General features: G+C 42.0%; 1 long non-coding RNA gene across 4 annotated transcripts in view; it reads left to right on the forward strand.

Annotated features, from left to right (window-relative positions):
* Positions 1–23296, forward strand: part of LOC123285048 (uncharacterized) — a 99393-nt gene extending 76097 nt beyond the window's left edge. For 3 of the 4 annotated variants that reach the window (XR_011503079.1, XR_011503078.1, XR_006526479.2), the window contains exons 4-5: positions 13307–13352; positions 14382–15014. This is a non-coding gene — a long non-coding RNA (uncharacterized lncRNA). Of the gene's footprint in view, positions 1–13306; positions 13353–14381; positions 15015–15995; positions 16054–20643 lie in introns of those variants that run through there. The other variant, XR_011503077.1, reaches the window with a different exon arrangement.
* The last annotated feature ends 461 nt before the right edge of the window (positions 23297–23757 follow it).

Below are 23757 nucleotides of genomic sequence, written 5' to 3' on the forward strand. Positions count from 1 at the left end.
CAAATGTGCCTGTGAACCCACCCACTTCATAGTCATTTGAGATAGCATGCTTGTGTTCAGAACTCTAAGTGTGTTCATTTCTCTTTGTATTTCTGACACTGGGCATTCTTCCTGCATCTACCATTTGTCATGTTTGATTTCTTTGAAGCTGAAGTTATTCCACAGAGATTTATTCATTGTGTTTAATAAATAACAGAGAATTACTCTTCTGCCTGCCTGCTACCCCTGTGGATTTTTTGTACTTGCTTAACTGCTACCCCTTTGGATTTTTTGTACTTGCTTAACTTTAAAAAAGTATGAATATGTATATATGATATCATGAGATATATATATATATATATATCTTATGCTCTCTTTTTAAATGCTCTATTAATGTAGCTATTTAAAAGTCAACATATTGATTAAGAATACATTGTTAGTCTCAGAAAATAATAAAACTGTTCTGTTTCATTTTGGCTGGGCTGTTCAGATCCAAGAGGTTATCTGTAATCTTGTACCAAAGGAGATGCTTTGGAGGTAAATTTCCATTTCAAGACAAAATGTTATCTGGACCCGTGATCTGTGCCCCAGTCTTATTTTATAAAGGTGATAGAGTGATGACACAGAGAGGCCAATGCCATTGAAAGAGAATTTTTATTATTTATATTTCCCAAGAAAAGGGGGCATGTCATGCTTTTCAGGGCCACATGGGGAAACACCAGGTTGGTCAGGAACAGAAGCAGGAGTGAGGGGAAAGCCTGGACTACAGCCTTCTTTGGGGTTTCCATGGGAACGGAAAGGCAGGGCAGGGTAAATAGCTTAGGACTGGCTAGTTTGAGTAGTTCTGGTGTGCTTTGGGGCAGAGAGGCTGTCCCTCACTGTCTGGTATGGGCCCTGGAGTGATTAGGCAGAAGAACACTGCCTCCTAGAGTGCACAAACCAAATAGAGGAGGTGGTTTGAAGTATGTGCTCTGGATTGGTTAGTTTGTATATAAAAGGCCCTTTATTATCTCTAGGAATTGGTTAGCCTTGTAGGGAGATAGTCTTTTTCAGGCCAGCAAAGTTTTTAAGATGTCAAATCATCATAAGATGCAGAAAATAAGAGAGTTGATTAATACAACCCTCTATCATTTTCCCAGTTCTCTTTCTAGTTCTCTCACCACCACATCTCTTTGTTCTCTGGCTGTCAGTTTACATTCTCTCCTAACATTTAGACTTAAGCTCTCCACTCCTCTTTCTCTATGTATTTTCAATCTGGTGCTGACCACATGTACTTTCAGGGCCTTAATCGATGCCCCTGTCTATCAAGGATAGGGGTATGGTCTTGGCTTAGTAGTGTTTCTCTCTGGGCCTCTGCTTCCTTGTCTATGAAATGGGGGTAGATGAGGGTGGGGGCTTCGTTTTTCCTCTAATCTATAACTTCATCTCAGAGGCTGTAACCAGCCCCTGCAAAGGGACCTCTTTCTGAGATGATATGTGGAGAATTTTCTCCATCACCAAAATGTTTACCTTGGAGAACAAAGGAAGGAAGATGGAATATTTCGGGGTCAGACAGGGAAGGCAGGGATAGGAGCAGATTTCAAAACTCTTCACCATCCAGTTGAGTATACAGCACCTGGATTCCTCTTGTATATTACTCCTGTGATTATTAACTTTAGGTCCCCACAATATTAATGTCTGCTATTTCCCAACACATGCCATTTGTTGCAACCCAATGCATATTTGCTGATCGAATTGCTTATTTCTACCGATATGTTTTTCCTCATGCTGTCCCCTCTGTCTTGCATGCCTTCTCTCCTTCTTCTTTCCTTTTATGTTTAGTCTTCAAGGCCTAGCATTTATACTCCTGATTTTCTTCTCTGATTTTTCTGACCCGCATTGAGCTCTACTTGGGGGCTTAGAGTCAGTACCATACAATGATCCCTTATCTAATCCTAATTGTTGCATATGTATTAGCTTTTTAAATTGGACCCTAAGCTTTGGTGGTCAGGGGCTGCTTTTTCTTTTGAGGAAGATTAATCCTGAGCTAACTCCTGTCAATCCTTCTCTTTTTGCTGAGGAAGACTGGCCCTGAGCTAACATCCGTACCCATCTTCTTCTACTTTATATGTGGGATGCCTGCCACAGCATGGTGTGCCAAGCGGTGCCATGTCTGCACCCTGGATCCGAACCAGTGAACCTCAGGCCACCGAAGCAGAACGTGCACACTTAACCACTGCACTACCGGGCCAAGGGGCCACTTCTTGAATGCCCTGCCAATTAGAAGTCTATGATCAAAGTTTACACAATACGTTTTCTTCATAGGTCTTTCAATGGTGTTCTACTCTTCTTCCTGTACCAGCTGCGGAAGGGGTTTTCTGAATGCTTTGCTGCTTCAAAATTTTATGCTTTTATCCATACGATCTGCTATATTTGTACACTTGCTCCAGCCCTACTACTGTTTTATTGGCCCCACTATTACTACTTTAAAATGTAGTCAATTCCATAAGCCTTGGTTTACTTATCTGACTGTCCCTAGGCTTAAGCCCCATGAGGGACATGACTTGCAATGGTTAGCACACAGTAGGTGCTCAAGACCTGCTGTTAGTATAATTGAACAAGAGACTGAGCTGGCTTTTCACATCATATACTCCCCTCCATCCAGAATACACCACCTCTATCTTATCTTGAAGGCTGATGTTTTATCAGAGTGTGCCATGAATGATGGCTTCCATCTGACCCTTGTAGAGACAATCTGAATATTTTCTCTGTGGGCGCTTTAGTGAACCAAATTAGCCCCATGCTTGTCAGATTCTTCCCTGTCTTTTTGCTGCAGATGAAAGTAGAAGAAGTGAAAACTGGAACTCTCTTAACCTTTTCAAGTCTTCAAATAATGATTTTCTAGACAGATAAGACTAAATTGGTATTGGATCTCCACTTGGGAGCAGGAAAGGGAGCTGTTTACGGGCTGCATGCGTGTTGCTCATGGCTTCATTGGCTTCTCTGCTCTTTGGTGGAGGAAATTAAAACTCTGATGGTCAGATTAGGTGAGTCTAAGCCTCTGCCCCTTGTCTGCTGCTGCTGATGTGAGAATTAGGCTTATCTCCTGGTTCAGATGAGGTGGTCGATAATTTGAACACTTGAAGAAATAGCTCAGGTAATAAGATCCTTAAACTAAAGGGCTTGTGAATTGTTTAAAAAAACCACAGGCACAATCAAGAGCAAACAAACAATCCTTGCCCTAGGCTTCCCATCACAAAGCAGAGGGTTATCTACCTTGAGTAAAGTAGAGGACATTTCCAAATCATCTGCTTCCTAGGATGCCCTCCTGCCTGAACTACCTCTATTAGTCATTCCCTTGAGTTCAGGTATCAGTCTAAAAGGATGTGTGTGTTAACCAGGAGTCATCCGCTGTTGCCTTGTATTAACATGACTTTCATCCAGGTGTTTAGCTAGGCTTGGGGGAGCTGGACCATGGACCAGGTAAACCTTCAAGGGCAAAGGAGGCTGGCAGTGCTCCAAGTTCAGGAGCTATTGCTGAAGGCCCGTTTTCATTGCATCACACAGGGAAAGCAACTGGAGGGCACTGGTTGACTTCCCAAAAGGGAGAAATCATGGTTGAGAGGATAGGTCTTCCAACACACATATAGCCCACTTTTCGGTGTTGCCAAGACTTGTAATAGCCTCTTCAACGCATCCTTATCAAGGGCTATTAGTTAATCTGTGTTTATTGAATGTCTTAATTCTTGATGGAATGAGAATTAGAAGGCTAGATAGAAAATTTAAGTCATCAGACTTCACTCAGTTTAGTGGTGGGCATCATTATAAAATATACTTTTTTTGTACTTGCTCCTCTGTGTTACTAATCCTCTTATGGGATGGCTTTGAATCTCAAATCATATAATTCTGCACTATCTGGGATAAAGTGTTAGGGGAAATAAGCCCTGGATATTCATTCCCCTAAGGTTTCTCAGAAATAAAGCTTTATTTATTTATTTTTTTTCATGCTCTGTAGCTAAAGGATATGGAGTATCGTTGCATCTGATTCTCACAACAGTGTGACTTTTCTTCAAAAACCAGTGGTGCAGAATTGGTTTTGCACAGTTGCACAAGTAAAGAATCTGAGAGTCACAGTGGACCACTAGTTGAAGCCTAAATAAGACTACACAAAAAAATACTAATGAGATGCTGGAATTTTTCTCTCCATTTCTTAATCTCTTGCTCTCTCTTTCTCTGTCTCGGTCCCTCTCTCTTTCTGTTTATAGAAGGAAGAGGCTGTCTATCACACGGTCACTTTCTCCTGTGACCCTTTCATCTTACTAAAACATATCTCCTTGTTGGGCAAAGTTAGGTTCAGAATAGCATTGACTATCGTTCTTCAGTTTACTTAGTGATAGATGAAATAGTTATTTATGTAGAGTTTATGTGAATGTTTGCAGTCCCGAGCTAAACATTGTAAAATGTATGACCCTTTTATTAAAAAAGCTTATCAGTTCTAGCCTGAAAAGTGTCCACAGCATAGATGATCAAAGTCCCCTTCTCTGTCTTGTGCAGACTCTCGCTTGGTTCATTCTAAGCCATACTTTCTAAGAGGCCATTCACAAGGCTTAGGATGAAATCACACTGAGAAAACATGTCTTATAAGTAGCAGCTGAAGGAGCCAGGGGATCTTCAGCCTGGGAAGGAAGGAAACAGACTGAAAAGGTATTTGCTGTCTTGAGATATTTGAAGTGTTCGTCGCCCTGTTGCAAAGGAGCAGACTTTGTCCAGAACTTGGCCTGAGGTCTAGGAGTTATGAGCAGGAAGATCTGAACTTGTTATAAGGAGCAACTATTCATCAGTTACCAGGGGAGGGAGTGAGCTCTCTGTCACTTAAAGTATTCAAGCAGAGGCTGGATGCTCACTTGGGAGAGTATAGTAGGCGAGATTGGGCAGGGTTATCCTACGCGCCTGCATCTCAGGTGAGGATTCCCCCAGCATTATCCAGCAAAAGAGCAAGAATTCTTTTATGTTTGAATACTTACACAGGAAACACAACAAATGTCTATTTGGGGAAGACTCATAACCTTGCAAATACTTTAAATGCTTTGGTTGATTCTACTTTGAATGCATTGCAGTTTCAAATAATAGAGTCAGTGAAAAATGAGGCAAAAGAATTTTTAAAAAGTTTAGTAATGGGTTCTGGGTATTTGACCTTGAAATTCAAAATACTGAGGTGGTTATAAATAAATAATTTAAAAATCATTAATACAATAGTACAGTAAGAGGTTACTCTAAGGTGGTAGTTCCTATCTGGGTGGCGGGGGGGGGGGGGAGATTTTGCCTCCTGGGGATATTTGGAAATTTCTGGAGATGTTTCTGATTGTCATGACTGATGGGATGGTGTGTGCTCCTGGTACATAGTGGATAGAGCTAAGGATGCTGCTAAACATCCTGGAGCACACAGGACAGCCTCCACAACAAAGAATTATCCAGGCCAAATGTCAATAGTGCCACAGCTGAGAAGCCTTGCTTTATGGAAATCATGAATACAACTACTAGACTGATAAAATTGTCCCAGTGACAACGTCATGTGAATTCACAAAATGTTCTATCTTAAACAACTATTATGTGAGTGAAGATGATATGTTTTGAAGAACTGTGTTTTTTGTTACGTGGCTCAAAAAATGCCTTTGGTGACACCAGACATTCTATTGTCAGCAATGTGTGTGAAGAGTTCTAAGAAAGCTGTTTTATAAAATGTGTGAGTCAAAAAAGCAATATTTCTAAATAAATATGTTGTTTTGTATAATGTGTGATTTAAAATATTTGTTTGTAACTAATTTAATAAAATAAATTTTATAGTCATTGGGCAATTTAATCTGCTTTAATAGTTGATATATTGAAGCAGGCCAGAAATAAATTTTGATCTCCTCATTGGGAAAAATGGCTGAGTGCCTCGTATTCAGGCTAGCCTTGTATTTGGATGTCTACAGAAAATCTAATTCCAGGGTCCTAAGCTCTTTGTGTGTTTGTGTGTGTGTGTGTGTGTGTGTGTGTGTGTGTGGCTGTGTATGTGTTTGGTCATGGCATACATTTTTTGGTTATGATCTGAAATTCCTTCAATCTTAAGAATCTGGAAATATCTTCCAAAGGTAATCAAGTCTTTCCTACTTTCATTTGCTTCAAAAAATTACACACTGGAGGCCAGCCTAGGAGCATAGTGGTTAAGTTCATGTGTTCCACTTCAGCAGCCCGGAGTTCGCAGGTTTGGATCCCGGGCAGGGACCCATACATTGCTCATCAGGCCATGCTGTGGCAGGTGTCCCACATATAAAATAGAGGAAGATGGGCACAGATGTTAGCTCAGCACTAATCTTCCTCACCAAAAGCCCCCCGAAAAACACACTGTAAAATTCAGCACACTCGATGAGTTTTGACAAATGTGTACAATCGTGTAACCTCTGCCACCACCAAGATGCAAAGCAGTTTTCTGATCCTCCAAATTCTCTCCAGCTGCCCCTTGGTTATCAACTCCTTTCCTCTATGTTCTTGCTTTTTAAACTTAATCTTACACACTTTACAAGTCTAATGCTCATTTTCAAAATAAACTCTTATGCAGAGACCCAGCATCTAAGTGAGACCCACATGGATCTCTTCTGGGCAGAGTGGGGCATGTAGTCCTGAGTTCACCTGCTCTGTCTCCCTCTGGCACCAGCCAGGGCCCTGGGGATTTTTCTGGGAAACTGGTGCCCTGCAGAACGGTCAACACCACTGATCAACTTCTTCCACTGATCGAATGCTAGGTGGGCCCTTACAGTGTGCCGGGATAGCGGCTGGGGGAAGAAGGATGAACCAGATAGACACAGTCCCTGCCTTCAGCAAACTTTGAGTTCGATAGACAGACATTAGTCAAACATACTTACAAATAAAATGTAAAATTAAAACTTTGATAAGTGTTGGAAAGGAAAACTACATGGTACTCTGGGAGAAAGAGCCAGTTAAGCTAAGGCAAGAAGGATGGAGTTGCCCTTGCTCACCATTCATGTTCCAGGCAGAGGAAGCTATGAGAGCCCTGAGGTGGAAGGTGTAACCATGGGACAGCTGGTGCGGCCAGACAGGAAGGGAGGTCTTGGAGAAGTCGGCAGGGGCCAGACTAAGCAGGGCTTGCCTGCCATTAAAAAAGAAAGAAAGAAAGAAATTGAAAAAATTGAACTTCATCTCAAGATTTGGAGCCATTGAAGAGTATTACTGTACATAGGAGAGTGACAGGATCAGATCTTTTGCTCAGTCACACTGGCTGCTGTTTGAAGAATGGATTGGCGTGTGGGACGGGCAAGTACAGATGTGGAGGGAGTGGGGAAAAGACTGTTTCAGCAGCATGGGCAGGAGATGAGTGGGGTTGGGCCAGGGAGGTGAAGGAGAAAATAAAGACAAGCTAATGCATGGAAGGTTCACGTTGGAGGTAAGTGAATGCTGGCCTCTTGGTGGGATGAGGAGAGAGTGACAGGGAGGTGGACCAGGTTTCTGGCTCAGGGGCTGCAGTTCCTGAGGTGGAGCCCTCTGGAGGTGGATCAGTTTTAGGAGGAGATTCAAGAATTCATTTCTGAACATGTCAGATTGTGGGGCATGGGAGACATTCAGAAGGCGATGCCAAAGAGGCAGACACATATCAAGGTGGAGTGCTGGAGTTTACCTTCCAACTATCGTTTACTTATTCTTTAGAAAGGTCCACCACTCCCTGGTCCCTGAGCTAGGTGTTTGGGTGAAAATATAGCTGTGGTGTGGTCTCTGCCCTGGAAACACTGGAGAAGGAAGTAGCATGCATTTGGGTAAATACGTTCACATAGCCATGGTGGCTCAACAAAAGATGCAATTTCTTTTCCCCAAGGGAGTCAGGAAAGTTGAGTTTCCATCTTTGCTAGATGGAGAGTTCTCTTAGATGGAAAGTGGGAAGAACATACTCTAGGGAGAGAAAGCAGATCATGCAAAGATTGCAAGGTATGAAAAATGATGGTCCACGTGGAGACTTTCAAGTAGTCTGATATATGCAGGCTGTAGAGTCTGTGTATTATGGGGAGTGCCTGGAAACAGGGACTTTGGGGTACGAATGTTGAACTTGCACACCTTGCAAGGGAGAAGCAGAAAGGGCTGTAAGGAAGGAAGAGATGTGATAGGATCTGTAGCTTACAGACTAGAGTGTGGACTGGAGAGGGAGCGAGTAGGGCCAAGGAGATGGGCTGGGAGGACATCACACTTGTCGAGATGGGAGAGGAGGAGGGGCTCACGGCTGTGGCATTAGGGATGGAGAGAAAGGGATGATTTGGGGATTTAGGGGGCAGACTCCATTGGTATGGCTGACAGAAGAGATGAAAGGGACAAGAGATTATATTGTTTCCATTTTGAACAAACAGGTGGTGGTGATGCTGTAGCTACACTTGCAGGCTTTGGATGAGAAGCAGTTTTGTGGTGACAGTAATAAATGCTGCTTTGCACATGCTGTGTGTGAGTTCCTGAGGGGCGTCTGGGGATCTCCAGTGGTCCATCAGGATGATGCGAACCCACCGTGTTGACTAATTCTCTGGCACATTGTAACCCACCCAGCCCACACTACTCTGCATTCCAGTGTTTTGTTTAGGAGTCTCTTTAGATTATGGATATTTTCAAGGACGGGAGCTGGGCCATATTTTCCATTTATCTCTGCTTGTTATGCTGTAGATCCACACCTTTCAAAAAATTTTTTACTTCAGCCATAGTAAGAAATAAATTTTACATCATGCACAGACATATATCTAAAATATACCTTAAATTTTTTTAAAAAAAATGCTTACCCATAGCACCTGCAGTGCACTTTCCTATCTCCTCTCCCCTCCCCTCATCTCTTCTCTTCTCCTCTCTTATTTTCATTTTCTATTCTAATTTCACTTTAAAAAGTTACCCCTTCCTATATTCCCTTTGGGACTAGTGGGCTGCACACTGCAGTGTGTGCAGTGTGGAGAGCACAACAAATAGTAAAGATCCTGGAAAATGTAGTCAGATAGATTTGGGTTTGAATTTTACTCTGTCACTGAATAGCCATATCACTTAACTTCTCTGAGCCTCAATTTTCTCGTCTGTAAAGTGGAGATAAATGCTTGAGTCATAGTGAAGATCAAATAAGAAAGTGAATGCACATAAATGTGCCTACTTGTATTAGTTTGTCTTGTTGCTCTCACAAATTACCACAAAATTAGTTCCTTAAAACTACACAGATTTATTATCTAACCGTTCTGGAGATCAGAAGTCTAAAATGGTTCTTACTGGGATAAAATCAAGGAGTCAGCTGGGCTTGTGTTCGTTCAGAACGCTCTAGAGGTGAATCTGTTTCCTTACCTGTTCTAGCTCCTGGAGGCTGCTTGCATTTCTTGGCTCATGGCTTCTACCTCCACATTCAATGCCAGCAGCATAACATTTTCAGATTTCTCGGACTCTGACCTTCTGCCTCCTTCTTCCACATTTAAAGGACCTTGTGTACATTGGACTCACCCAGATTATCCAGGACAATCCCTCTAAGGTTAGCTGATTAGCATACTGAATTCCATCTGCAACCTGATTCTCCCTTGCCATTTAACATAATATATTCAGAGGCTCTGTGGGCTAGGATGTGGATGCCTTTAGGGCCCACTATTCTGCCTGCCACAATAGTATAGTGAATAGAACGTGATGGATGTTCAACAAAGAGTTGATGACATTGAAGTTCCCTTTTAACTCTGACATTCTGTGAAATTGAAAAAGTAATTATGATTTAAACCAACACAACAGAAAACAAAAGAATCTAACCTTTAAATACATATTGAACTTTAAGCCAGATTCTCATTTTACCTTTGGGAAAGTCACGTTTGAACCCAAGCACTGGACTTTGCGTTTGACTATCTTGTAGTTTTGAACCCAGGCATTACCATCAAAGCATCTTCTTACAATGCTTTGCTTCAATTGAGAATTTGATGAGCGTGCTGTCAGTGCCAATGTTCAAGTCAACAATAAGAATGTTGAGTGGGCCAGGTCTCAGGCCAGAGTCTTGTGGAGCTCTCCTAGACGCTTTTTTCTGAAACTGATCATTAATCAATGCTTCCATTTGACCTGAGAGCCAGAAGGAGAGGGAGAACAGAGACAGAGATAAGAGAGAGAATGAGTAAGAGCAAGCTGTACTTCTGAGAATATCATACGAAACATGGTTTTTCTGGGCATCTGTGTCTTGGAAAATAAAAAGTAGAATTGTAATAAGGCCAACTTTCAATAAATATTAGCTATTTTTATTATTCTACATATTTCAGCATTTCTCCTAGACTATACCTGGAGTTCTGTACAAGACTCTTGCTGTTTCATGCTGGAAAGTTTGCCTCCCCTGCTGATGAGATTAAAGGGCTAAATCCCTGGATGATTAGCTAGCCTGCAAGCCCACAGTGGAGGCAGCACTAATTCCCGGGCACCTTGACTGCAAGAGATTTGGAAGCAGAGTCAACAACAGCACAAAAGAATTTTGGGAGCTCTTGGAGCATCTTAAGCAGCACTGAGAAGAGTGATGTAGGGCCGGGAGTTAGGAATCAGGAGGGTGAGTGTAGGACAGCTCTGCCTCCTCTGAAGAGGGCTGATAAAGGAAGACAGAGCAGCACAGCAGCCAGCTAAAGGAGGCGAAGGACATCACCACTCAGCATCAAACATGAGGATTTTTGCAGCTCTCTGAATGATGGATTGACTTTTCAGATTCCATTTGTCTTTCCACACTCACAAAGAATTGTGGTTTTCTGTTTCCCAGATATTCTGCCTTTAGATACATGACTGAATCATGCAGTTGTCAGCTGATGTCTGATTTCATATTGATTCAGGTCAAGGAAGTTCTAGAATGTGAGGTTGGTTCTTCTTCTGAAACCATGAGCGGGGCCCTTATTGAGCACATTTCTGTAACTCGGTGCCTAAACCAGAGCAGACGCTCTGTAAATTTTGTTGAATTTAAGAGATAATAGGTTCAAATTGCTTCTCATCAGACTTTTGTATGCATTTTCTTTATTCCTGGTCATTATGCAAATAACTTTGTGGGAATAAACTGCGTTTTTGCATAATAATAATATTTTATCATGGTAAGAGAACAAGCTTGGGAGTTAGGCCCATGATCAATCTCCATTTTGGCATTTATTTATAATCTATGTGACTTCAAGACACATTTAAATTATCTGAGTCTCAGTTTGCTCATCTGTAAAATGGGAATAATAATATTACCTACGTTACAGAATTATTGTGAGAAGTACTTAGATTTTTTTCTACCCCACTTGAGTCAGGACCCTTTTGTCTGCAGATAACAGAATACTCAATGAACATTGGCTTGATGTATGAAGATGTTCATTGTTAACTTACAAATCAATTTATACATAGGCAGTTCTAGGGTCTTTTGATGGTTCAGCCATTTCAGCTGGGACCCAGACTCTATTCCTTTCTGCTCTGCCATCTTGGCTCTTCTTAGCTTTATACCTTATGGCCACAAGATGGCTGCTCCAACTCGAGGGTACCATGTGCTCACAGCATTGCCACAAGAGTGGTGCTACAAAGCTTTCTTCTCAGAAACAGTCTGTCTTTTTATCGTATAAGTGAAAACTTCCCATGGACTTCCCCTTATGAATCATTGGCCAGAATGGTGCCCATCCCAAGATCAGTCTTTGGCAAAGAGAAATGGGTTCCCCATTGACTTCGGATGATCATGAGTCATACCCTGGAAGGTGAGGTGGGGCTGCTTCCTTCTCTGTCATCAAGGAGTCTCTGCCCTTAAGCAGGAAGATGGAGAGAACTGTTTGTTGGGTTGACTGTGAGCAACGTGTACCATGCCTCCTTCATGCTCCTCTCCCAACTTTTTCACACTGCCTGCCTTCTCCTCAGGTGCCTGATCCAGGACCCAGGCCTCTGACCTTTGTTTTCTTTTAGACATCAAAATCCCCAGTAGGCTAGTAGTTCTAAAGGGTTGAGAAATAACCCCTTGACACATGTTTGTTTTGTTTGCAAGTTCTGTCTCCCCCGATAGAGCATAAAGTCTTTGAGGATGAAGATTGTATCATATTCATTTTGTCTCTAGTAAGCAGCACAGAGCCTGGGAGATGTTTTGTGTTCAGATAGGTTTGCTGAATGAAACAAGTGCCTGAAATGTGAAATTTAATGAGAAAGTCATGTAGATTGGGGTAGGGATGAGGTTCCAGTTTAGTAAAGAACTCATGAGTGTAGAGTAGAAGAGTGATTTATGTAAATGCCTGATAGTTGAAAAAGCAGATATTTAGCACCTAAGTTGCTGTTGACTTGCACAGCAATCTCCTTTGCACCTAGAAGCAGCTTCTGCCTGGGAAGGGAGGAGGAGCTGGTGAATGGTGTGAATTAGCTGGGTCTAGCACAAATGTTGCTGTGTGTGCTTATACATGTGTGTGAATATTGAGTCAAGTGGAATCTCCAGTAGTCTGTGATCTTTAACTCGTATCTAGTGCCCTGAGCTTTTGTCCAGCCCTAGCCTGGGACCCTTGCCTTGTTTGGGTATGACACTCCCCAGCTCTCCCCACTCCCCTTGCCAAACACACAAAGGGCAAGGCTAATGTCACACACATGTCTATATTTCCTGCAGTGAGAATGCTGAGCCATTGCACAGAAAAGATGAAGAAAATACAAGTGGCCTCCAGCCTGATACTAGGTTCACCTGCATGGGGATTCCTTAGCTAGCTTTGGGAGAGATTATTGAGCATTGCTTGAAACTTCACTCATATTATGTGGTTCTTATTCTATTTGTGTTATTTAGTCTTTCCTACCCTCTACACTGCTAATCTCTTAAGCACTCCAGCATCTCTGGAGCTATACATAATGATTATTGCCTGGGATTGGGGAGTCCTTTGAAAAGACATTTTATTCCTCACAGACTGCAAGTAGTCAAGACTGACACTTTCATTGAGCCCGTTTTCTCACCCTCTGAATTGCTATATGCTACATGCTGTTGAAGATGACCTGTCTCCTACAGATTCAAAACCATACGCTGTACTTTCAGTCCAATTCATTAGATTTCCTCCAACTTGGGTCTCTTATGTACCTGCACATAAATAATTCATACCTATTTTCCCCAAAATGAGGAATATTAGAATCATAGTATGACATATTTACTTTATTTATAGTGTGAGCATCTCATAAGTTACATGAACTGTTGGTATTTGTGATGGAATATCTGAAGGTTTACATTATTCTAGGTGTACGGGAAGTGGGTGTCTATCTAACAAAAGTCAAGATGGAGGTGAGGACGGCAGACAAGTAGGAAGAAGTGAAGCATGGGTCAACAAACTTTTTCATTCATTGCTTCCACCATCTCTTTTAGGTTTTTCCATCTACCAAGGATGGATAAGGCTGAGGATATAATTAAGGTAAGATCCCACAGTAAGGCTTGGCTTATATGAGAAACAAAGTGATTAAAAACAATTAGATGATGGGAGCAAAAGAAATGATTGTTGGACGCAGCTCTGATAGCCTAGTGGTTAAAAGTTTGGCATGCTCTGCTTCGACAGCCCAAGTTTGGCTCCTGGGTGCAGAACCACACCACTCATCTGTCAGTAGCCATGCTATGGTGGCAGCTCACATAGAAGAACTAGAAGGACATACAACTATGTACTGGGGCTTTGGGGATTAAAAAGGAGAGGAAGATTGGAAACAGATGTTAGCTTAGAGTGAATCTTTCCCAGCCAAAAAAAAAGGAAAGAAATGATTGTTAGACCTTCTATTACTTGGAGCCCAGTGATAGCTCTACATTTCTAAAATCCAGTGAAGATCATTAATTCTGATAATGATCCTAATATCCCTTATTATTATCCCACATTCATTATTATAACTTGCTGAATATGTCAGGTGCTGAGAGAATGGATTGATGCATTGGGCATATTTTGTTTGAGATGGAAAAAATGTGAACCACATTGGAGGAGAATGCTATTGTGAAACACACGTCTGGATTCTAAACCTGATTCCTTTCCTAACGAAATGAACTTGGCCAGTGTATTTGGTCTTTGAGACTCAGGGCCCATCATATGATAAACTGGGGCATTATCACCTATGTCTTAGTATTCTTGTGAGGGTCAAATGAGATCATGCATGTGAACAGCATGAAACAGTGCCTGGTACCTAGAAGGTGCTCAATACATGTTAATTCTCTTCACTGTATGCTGTAAGCTCTTAAAGTGTTAACCCAAGTATCATGGAATGTTTTAATGGGACTCTTTTTGTCTCTGTTTTGGCTGATACCCAAGACATTAGGTGCCAATAACCACTATATAACAAAGTGAGTGTTTAAGAACAGCTTCCAAAGGCAATTAAAAGCTTATTTATCCAGGTTGGAGGTTGTGGCTGAGATACAAATACTCACCAATACCCCCTATGTTTCTCTTTTCCTGGCCTCCTTGCAGTTATGTGGGGCCACATGACTAGTTCTGGTCAATGGGCTGTGAATGGATTGGACACCTGTTACTCCTGGGCCAAAGTGTAGAAGACTGGGTATTGCTTCTACATGTGCTGTCTTCCCTAGCCTTGGTGGTTGTAGCTGAGCCACAAAACTGAAGTTGCCTGGAACACTGGGTCACCTGATGGAGCAGCAGCCTTTGCAAGACATCTGGATTCTCAGCAGGCTTTGCCTGAGAGCGGAATAAAGTTTTGTTAAGCTACTGACATTTTGGGGTTAATTTGTTGTTTCAGCCTAGTATGTCTATGTAAAGGAGAAACTGGAAAGACAGGAGAAGATTTCTTTAAGGAAGTTGTCAACATATTGTAGCATGTTCTTTCCCTTGAAAGAACCTATCTTCCCTTGATCAGATGGAGAAGGGCAGGCAGGTGCTTCCCTTTCACTTTTACTTAATGAGAGAGCCTTCAAAGAGACCATGCACGGAGCTTGACCTAGTTGTCTGAGCACCACGAGGCACAGAGACTATAGGATCCAGAGCAGGAAGTCTGAAGGTGAGATACAATGTCCAGCTGGAGAGCTGGCTGCTTTGGGAATAGTCTGCACTTCCAGAGTTTATGGGGCAAGGATGGATGAGACAACGTAGGATCCAACTGGAAGAGAGCTGATCTGGAGGTGCCTTAAAGAGACTTTGCCCAAGATGGTCTCCTGTAGGGGCTTTAGGACCCAACAGAGCCATGCATGTCTGGTGGGCTGGAGGGGGCAGTGGCTGGGGAGGGAACCGAAAACAATTAGTTGAAGGAGATAGTGCCTACCATTGGCCTCTGAAATACCCATGCAAAAAGGCCCCTGTGAGAAAGAGTTGGCCTTAATCCTCTGCCACAGCTGGAGGTAATCCTCTCCTGCCCTTGAATTCTCCTCTGCTTACCTCTAGAGGAGGCGGAGGTATCTTGTTGAGTTGAGGAGGGGGGCAGATGCTGTAGGTGGGGAAATGAAGAATGTGGCCTTGAACCTGGATGAAGAATGTCTCCTGGGTGAAGAAGAAGCTTTGCTATTAAATGCAGTTGAAGGTTTTGACTCTTACTTGGGACCGAATAGTTTTATTATGAAAAAACATTGAGAGTCTGAAAGTAGACAATTTTTTTTAATACAAAAGTAACAGGAAAAATATAAAAATATTTTTTAATATAAGGAAGAATTAGTCCTACAAAGCAGGTTTGAAAAAGCCGAGGAGAGGATAATGTTTCTTTTGTTGTTGCTATTGTTGTGCTATACTCCCTCTCTCAAAGATATGCTTTCACAGGCATCATATAATTATACTATTGATTGTATTGACACCAAAACGTCCAAAACAGAACAGTAACTTGAAATATATCATAGAGAGATATCTTTTCTTAAACTGTGTTACAGAATATGAAACTGTGTGTAATATGTCATTCTCCTAATTATAGAATATAATCTCCTAATGTGGAAAAGAGTACGGAGAACCAGAGGCTCATGAGCCTTCTGTACAATGTCTTAAAAAAAAAAAAAATCAATTAGTTGTAATGCAAAGTCTCTTGATAGGTAGAGCTCAGAGAAAAATTTAACAATAATTTTCCTAACTGCCTTTTATTGTCTGCAGCAATAGAAACAGCAAAACTAGAGATGGTACTCTGCAAACATGTTCCATGAGGAGACAGGTAATTACATTTTTATGAAGTGCACCTCTTGCCTTTTTTAAATGGGTGTGTTTATCCTCCTCTAAAATGTTTTACCTTATCTACTGTTTCCCTGCAAGAACGGCAAATAGTGTGCTCAATAATTATGGACACTGTAGGTTCTGGGAGATTTTCATGGCTGGAGTCAATGGGCAGCATTGTTATCTGAGGCCATCACACTGGGTTAAGTGTCTCTCAGGATGGATTTTCAGAGGATCTCAGTGTGTCTTCCATCCCATCAGTAGCGCCTGGTGGGAGGTGGTGTTGGATAATGGGTAAATGAAGGCCCTTGAAGATGGCTTGGAGATGACAGCCCCCAGACAAACCCCAAGTCATCTACTTGACAACTGTGCAATCTCGAGCAAGTCACTTCACTTACTTAAGCCTTGAGTTTCTTCTGTATAATAATATTATTACCTACTGAGAGTTACTCTGAGGGTTCTGTGTAATAATATGTGTAAAGCACTAATACAGTGCCAGGTAAATGGCATGAGAAAAACTAATAAAATAAATAGAATTATTTCAGAATGATGATACAATGACCCTAACCAGAATTATAAAAAAAACACATGATGTGAAAAGGATAAAGCAGTAATGATGAAATGACAATTAGATAACCAAAAAAGGAGATAATGATAAGACGATGTAAAATTTATTCAATTATAGCAAAATGGGCATATGTCACAGTCCAAAGATATGCATTTTTTCCTCTTTCAAATTGTTTTAATCCTGATATTCCCTTTTAAAATTCAGGAAAGAGTAATATTAAAACCACTTAGGATTATTTCTCCTAACATACTCTATGTAAAGCACTTTCTGCATTAGAAAATCCAACAAAATTTAGTCTGTCTCTTTTTGTGATTGTAGTCTGCTTAGCTCGAGTCAGAGGATTCTCACTGAAGGCTTTGCTGGTAGTCCCCTTCAATAGAGGTTTTGGTGCTTGAGCTGTATTTGAATTACCTTAAAAAGGCATAGGCATGCTTCTCTGAACGTGAGCTGATTGCTCCATAGGGACTTCATTTTCTAGAAATATAGATGAATTTACTAATCTCCCTCTCTCTCTCACTTGTATATAAAGATGATATGGGATTGTTCCTTGCTGAGAAATTGGGTGATTTAACCTAATGAAAAGACTGCAAAGTTGTAGGAATATCCAACCTGCAGCTTATTCCCTTCTGAGCACATGGATCCAGGGTTTGTGTCTGTGGCCTTTACTTGCAAAATAAGACGCTGTCTGTGGCTTTGAATCTGCTGTGATCCTGCCCCAGGCCCAGAGCTCTGAGCATTCCCAGGGCCAGTGCTGTTTGTGGGGAGGGGCTGGGCTGCCAGAGGGAAGGGGTTGGTTTTCTTATTCTTTTTTCCCCCCACTGGTTATTCTGTTAAAGCTGTCTAGACATTCACTGAGGGCAGTCGAGGTGGAAGAGTGAAAACATAAATGCCCGGTAACACAGCATGCTAGTTCCCTTGTGCTCAGGTGTTGCCCATCCAGGTGTTCTCTGGCTTACTAATTATTAAGACCCTTCTCTTTTCTCTGTCCTTCCTTAGACTGGGTGCCATCTAGTCTTCCTGTTGGGTGTTCTTTCTCAGATAGCAACAGTGATAAATAATAAACAGAAACCATCTATTTCCCTCCTGCTAGCAGATTTCTAATGCCCCTAAAGCCATCTGTGAGGACATCTACATGTGGTAGCCTCCTTCTCCTCTCTCATTTATCTGCTTTGGCTTTTATTCTACTGCTCTAGGTTTATGGCCTTCATTTGTAACCTACCAGAGATCATAAAGAGGACTCACCTATTTTTCTTTTATCTTCCTCCCATTATAAAATTATTCATACCAGACCTCTTAATCTCCAGGTCATGTGCCTGATGTGCAGTAAGCCAAACACTGAGACATTGGTGCTAGGAAATGGAGAAAATTTTATTCTAATTGGCCAAAATGAGAAGATGGGAGGATGGGTTCCCTCAAATCTGCCTTAACAAGAGAAGAAAGCAGGGAGTTTTATAGAGCTAAGGGGCTTGGCAGGAGGTGTTTCAGAGAAACAAGGGGGTAATTGTGTTTCTTTCACTCCAGATAAGCCCTTGGGCAGTCTGACTTCTGGGTGTGAAGGGCAGCTGGGGGCTGGTAATCTGGTGATCCTTGAAGGCATTTTTTTTTCTTCCGTAAAACAAGCTCATAAATCCTTGTGACCCTTGAGTCACCACTCAGGTTAAACAAGAAAACAGCAAATTGACAAGGTTAACTTCTCATCTATGTTTGTGTCAGAAACAAGGTCAAATCATCTTCTTATTGAATATTTACAGTAACCTTCAGGTTCCTGGCTTCAGTATCATGTCAATTTTAGACTATTTGGAAAACTTGAAAACAATTAAAATAAGACACGATGGATATCCCACCATTGAGAGAAACTAATCATTTATGTTTCTTTGTATTCCCATCTTGGTTTGACCTTGTGCATATATATATAGTTGAAATCATGCTGTATATTGAGTTTTATGTCTTGTTTTATTTAGCTTTACATTATCTTATGAGCGTTTCCTTATAGTAGTAAATGTGTTTCTCATAACCATTTTTTTTTGTTGTGGTAACATTGGTTTCTAACATAAATTTTGGATGTGCATCATTATATTTCAATTTCTGTGTAGATGACATCATGTTCACAACCCAAAGACTAATTACAATCCATCACCACACACATGTGCCTAATCACCCCTTTTGGCCTCCTCCCTTCCCCCTTTCCCTCTGGTAACTACCAATCCAATCTGTGTCTCTGTGTGATTGTTTGTTGTTGTTTTTATCTTCTATTTATGAGTGAGATCATGTGGTATTTGACTTTCTCCCTCTGACTTATTTTGCTTAGCATAATACCCTCAAGGTCCATCCATGTTGTCACAAATGGCAAGATTTCATCTTTTTTTATGGCTGAGTAGTATTCCATTGTGTATACATACCACATCTTATTTATCCATTTGTCCCTTGATGGGCATCTAGGTCACCAAAATTGTAACCAAACAAGGGCTCATTCTGCTCACGGCAACACTGAAGCCAATCGATTGCAAATGAGTTGGAGAAATGTCTGTTCAGATCTTTTGCCCATTTTTTAATTGGGTTGTTAGTTTTTTTGTTGCTGAGATGTAGCAGTTGCTTCCAAGTCTTGGCTGTTGTGAATAATGTTGCAATGACCAAAGGGCTAGATGGGACTAGACTCTGCCTGTAGCTAGTCAACTCTCAGGAAACTTCCAGCATCTGCTGGGGTTTCACTTTCTCCTGGGGACTGTTCTCTGAGTTGCCCCAACTGCTGACTGCCTTCAATGCCTTTTTTGGTGGAAGGAGAAATGGACAAACATCTGTGAGTTGATGAACTCATATCTGGAATAGGGTAAGTCACCTCAGAGTGCACTCCCGAGAACTTTCTTCCTTCTGTCTGGGTGCCCAGTTTGTCTTGGGTCCATCTGTTCCTTGGGTCCAGGTGCCATTTTTTAGAGGGAACAGTTGTAGGACTACCCAAAATATCTAGTGGACTATTCTCTGTTAACTGCTATGGGGGTGATATCTGTGCAGCATGTGAGTATGGGTGCTGTGCCATCTGTGCCCAAGAAAGTCCCCCTGGGTTTCATACTGACTTGATGGGAAGATTTTAGTTACGAACCAATGACAAAGGAGATCTTTTAGTGTAACACTGCTTGGCCTCAGTATACTTTAGGTTCTGGGGGAAAATGGCCAACTAATGAAACATTAAACTATTACACCATATTGGAGCTTGAAATATTTTGCAAAAAGACATAAAGATGATGAGATCTGATATGTACAGCTTTCATGTTATTATATCAGTATAAAAAAAGGAAGGGAAAGAATATTTAATGGTATAGAACCCCCTGTGTTACAGGAGGAATGAAAGGATGATGAGATGTAATGATTTTACAAACCCTGAATGCACCAGTGACAGTCTGTGTGGCGCTCCCTCATCCCCCAACCAGGGAAGAATGCCTGACATGGGACCTGGACTAGGAAAGGGGTTTTTCCCTTTCCAGACCAAAGAAGGGACACAATTCGGCCATGGGGCTTCTGTTGGAGTGGGGCAATTTTCACTGTGACGATATCCCGTAGGGGTAAATGGCCAGTGCCAACTTGCAAGATTTGTATAAGTGCACAACCCCTCCTCCACCTCTGACATGTTTAATTGGAAGAACAATAATCTATACTATAGGAAGGATACTCAAAGAATTACTGAGTTATTTTCCTCCATTTTGCTACTTGCCATCCTTCTTGGGCAAATGTTCATATTTTCATGAATATGTTCCTAACTGGAGATTAAGAAATGATGGTAACTGATAAAGCAAGAGAGGAAGCAAACAGGCTCCATTTAGTGGATCCCTCTGGTACCCTTGAGGCAAACACTGCATTCCTATGGCTGAGCCAGCATGGGATCCCAGAGATGCTGCAGGGAGACTCAGACTAGAACATTATAAGAGGCGTATTCTGGCCAGATTAAAAATGGGAGTCCTTAAGCAGAAAAGTTTAAATAAGATACAAGACATTCAACAAAAACCTGATGAAGACCTTCTAAATTTCCAGAAAGAATCTACCAAGCCTATAGGCATTACACAGACACAGATCCAGAAGACCCTAAGAACCTCAAGATGATGAATATGACTTTCATAGGACAAAGTGCTGCAGACCTTACAAGGAAGCTAGAGAAACTGGATGGGCATTAGGTATGAATCCATCTTACTTAGTAGACATTGCTTTTTTTTTTGCTGGGAAATATTAGCCCTGAGATAACATCTATTGCCAATCTTCCTCTCTTTCTCTTTTTTTTCCTCCCCAAAGCTGCAGCACATAGTTGTATACTATAGTTTTAAGTCCTTCTAGTTCTTCTATGTGAGCTGCCACCATAGCGTGGCAACCGACAGTTAAGTGGTGTGGTTCCACACGCGGGAACCGAACCAGAGCTGCTGAAGCAGAGCACACACAACTGTAACCACTAAGCCATCAGGGCTGGCTCAGTAGATATTTATTTTAAGGTGTACAATAACAAGGAATGATGGATAAAGCAGGAAGAAGTTAAAAAAAATGCTTCTCTGGAAGCTGCTCTGAGTGGACAGAAACCAAATCATCCCAGTGGAGGGACCAGCCAACTGAAGGGAGGTAAGCACCACTTGGGAAAGAACCAATGTGCCTGTTGCAAAGAGGAAGGACATTGGAAAAGGGAATTCCCTGAGAAAGATAAGAGAGCATGAAAGAAAAAAAAGAGAGAATCCACTCAGATGGTTAATAGAGAGGAAAACTCTGATGAGGGTTGAAGGTGCCTGGGGACCCTCTTGGACAGAAAACACCCTATCCTGATTTCCCCACAAGAGCCCTGAGCACAACTGACAGTGGGAAACAAATGGGTTGCCTTTGTAGTTGATACTGGAGCTATATATTCAGTTTTAAATACCAAATTAGCACAAAGAATGTCAATCTCAATCCCCATCACAGGGGTCGCTGGAAAAATCCAAAATTGTGCTTTCCCACAACCATTGGAATTTCACATAGGGGACTTGACATTAAAACACAGTTTTCTGTACATGCCAGAATGCTCTATTCTCCTTTTGAGCAGAGATCTCCTTTGTAAATTAGAATCATAATTGACTTTTGCTCCAGGGCAACGCAATATATGAGTGCCTCTGGAACAATCCCTGAGGTTACAGATGGCTTTGCTGGGTATCCAGAAACCAGCATTGGAATTATTGCGACCCAAAATCTATGAGAAAGTAAGGCTCCATGTCTGGGCAGATGGGAAACCAAGGAGAGCAAAGAACGCTCAGCCGGTACGTATATCCCTAAAGGAAAAGAGAAGGAAGCCTAACCTAAAAGAATATTTACTGAAACAAGAGGCTCAAAGAGGCATCCAGCCTCTTTTCAAGAAATGCTTGGAGGCAGGATTAATTAAGCCCTGCCAGTCTCCATACAACACCCCGATTCTCACTAAGGAAGCCTAATTCTGGTGAATATTGTTTTGTCCAAGATCTGCGTGCCATAAATGAGGTGTTTCAGGACTTGCACCCTGTGGTACCCAGCCCTTACACCATATTACCAAATATACTGGGAGAACGTGGTTGGTTTTCAGTCCTGGACTTAAAGGATGCATTTTTCTACAGAACATCAGTAGAGGAAACCCAACAATTGTTTGCCTTTAAATGGCATGATCCAGATACTCAGACAACTCAACAATATTGTGGACGGTCCTCTCCCAGGGATTTAAAAATTCTCCCACTCTATTTGGAGAAGTCTTGGCCAAAGACCTAAGCCATCTGGAATTACAAGAGGGACTGTTATTATAGTTACATGGATGACTTGCTGATAGCAGGTCCCACTTATTAACAGTGTTGGCTAACACAATAAAGACTTTAAATTCCTTGGCAGAATGAAGATGTAAGGTCTCACAAAAGAAAGCCCAAATCTGTAAACAGAAAGTCACGTACTTGGGATTTACAATATCCAACGGCCAAAGAGAATTATTACCAGATCAGAAGAAGGCCATAGCATGTTTAAGTCCTCCCCAAACCTGCCAAGAACTGTGAGAGTTTTGGGGAATGGCAGGCTTCTGTAGGATTTGGATTCCTAATTGTGGACTTATAGTAAAACCCCTCTATGAGGCTCTGCAGGGTCTTGACTCAGAACATTTAAACTGGACCAAGGAGTGCCAATTGGTGTTTGACACCATTAAGGCTAGGCTGAGTTCAGCCCTAGTCCTGTGACTGCCCAACCTGGACAAGCCCTTCAGTCTCTATGTACATGAAAGACAGGGCATAAGTCTAGGAGTGTTAACTCAAAAATTGGGAACAATCTCTAGGCCTGTGGCCTGTTTTTCTGAACAATTGGATCAAACAGTGAAGGGATGGCCCCCTTACCTCCTGGCGGTAGCAACCACATGTGACATTCTTCAGGAGGCCGAAAAGTTTACTTTAGGCCAGCCCACCAGAGTATATGTATCTCACCATGTCCTCAGATTACTGGAACAGAAAGGAGGATACTGGCTCACATCAGGAAGGATGGGCAAATACCAAGCCACCTACTGGATAACCCAAATGTCAGGCTACAAGTCACCTCAGCTCTGAAGCCAGCCACCTTACTCCCCAGTGAAACCTCACAAGCCTTAGAACGTGGCTGCTTACAAGTCGTTGAGACATTTTGTTCCAGCTGGCGAGATTTAAAGGACCATCCTTTGGAGGAAACTGACCTGGAACTCTTCACATATGGTAGTAGCTCCATGAACCAAGGTAGGAGATGTGCTGGGTATACAGTTGTGACTTTGCAAGAAACCCCAGAAGCCAACGCCTGGCCCTCAGGGACTTCAGCACAGAAGGCTGAAATCATTGCCCTCAACAGAGCTTTACTCTTGGCGCAGGGAAAGAAGGTAAGCATCTAGACAGATTCCTGGTGTGCATTCTCAGTAGTACAGGACCACAGGGCAATCTGGAAAGACAAAACAACAGACAAAAATGAAATTAAACACAGCCTAGAAACATTACAAGTGTTAGAAGCTACCAATTAGCCCTCCCAGGTGGCCATGATACATTACCCTGGCCATCAAAAGGGAGAAACCCCTATTGCCAAGGGCAACTGGCTGGCTGATTAAGCAGCCAAAAGGGCTGCTAAAATAGAAAACCCCACTATGATCCGCCCCCTCCTGCCACAGATAGA

The sequence above is a fragment of the Equus asinus genome, chromosome 4, assembly GCF_041296235.1.
Source record: "Equus asinus isolate D_3611 breed Donkey chromosome 4, EquAss-T2T_v2, whole genome shotgun sequence".
Classification (NCBI taxonomy): domain Eukaryota; kingdom Metazoa; phylum Chordata; class Mammalia; order Perissodactyla; family Equidae; genus Equus; species Equus asinus.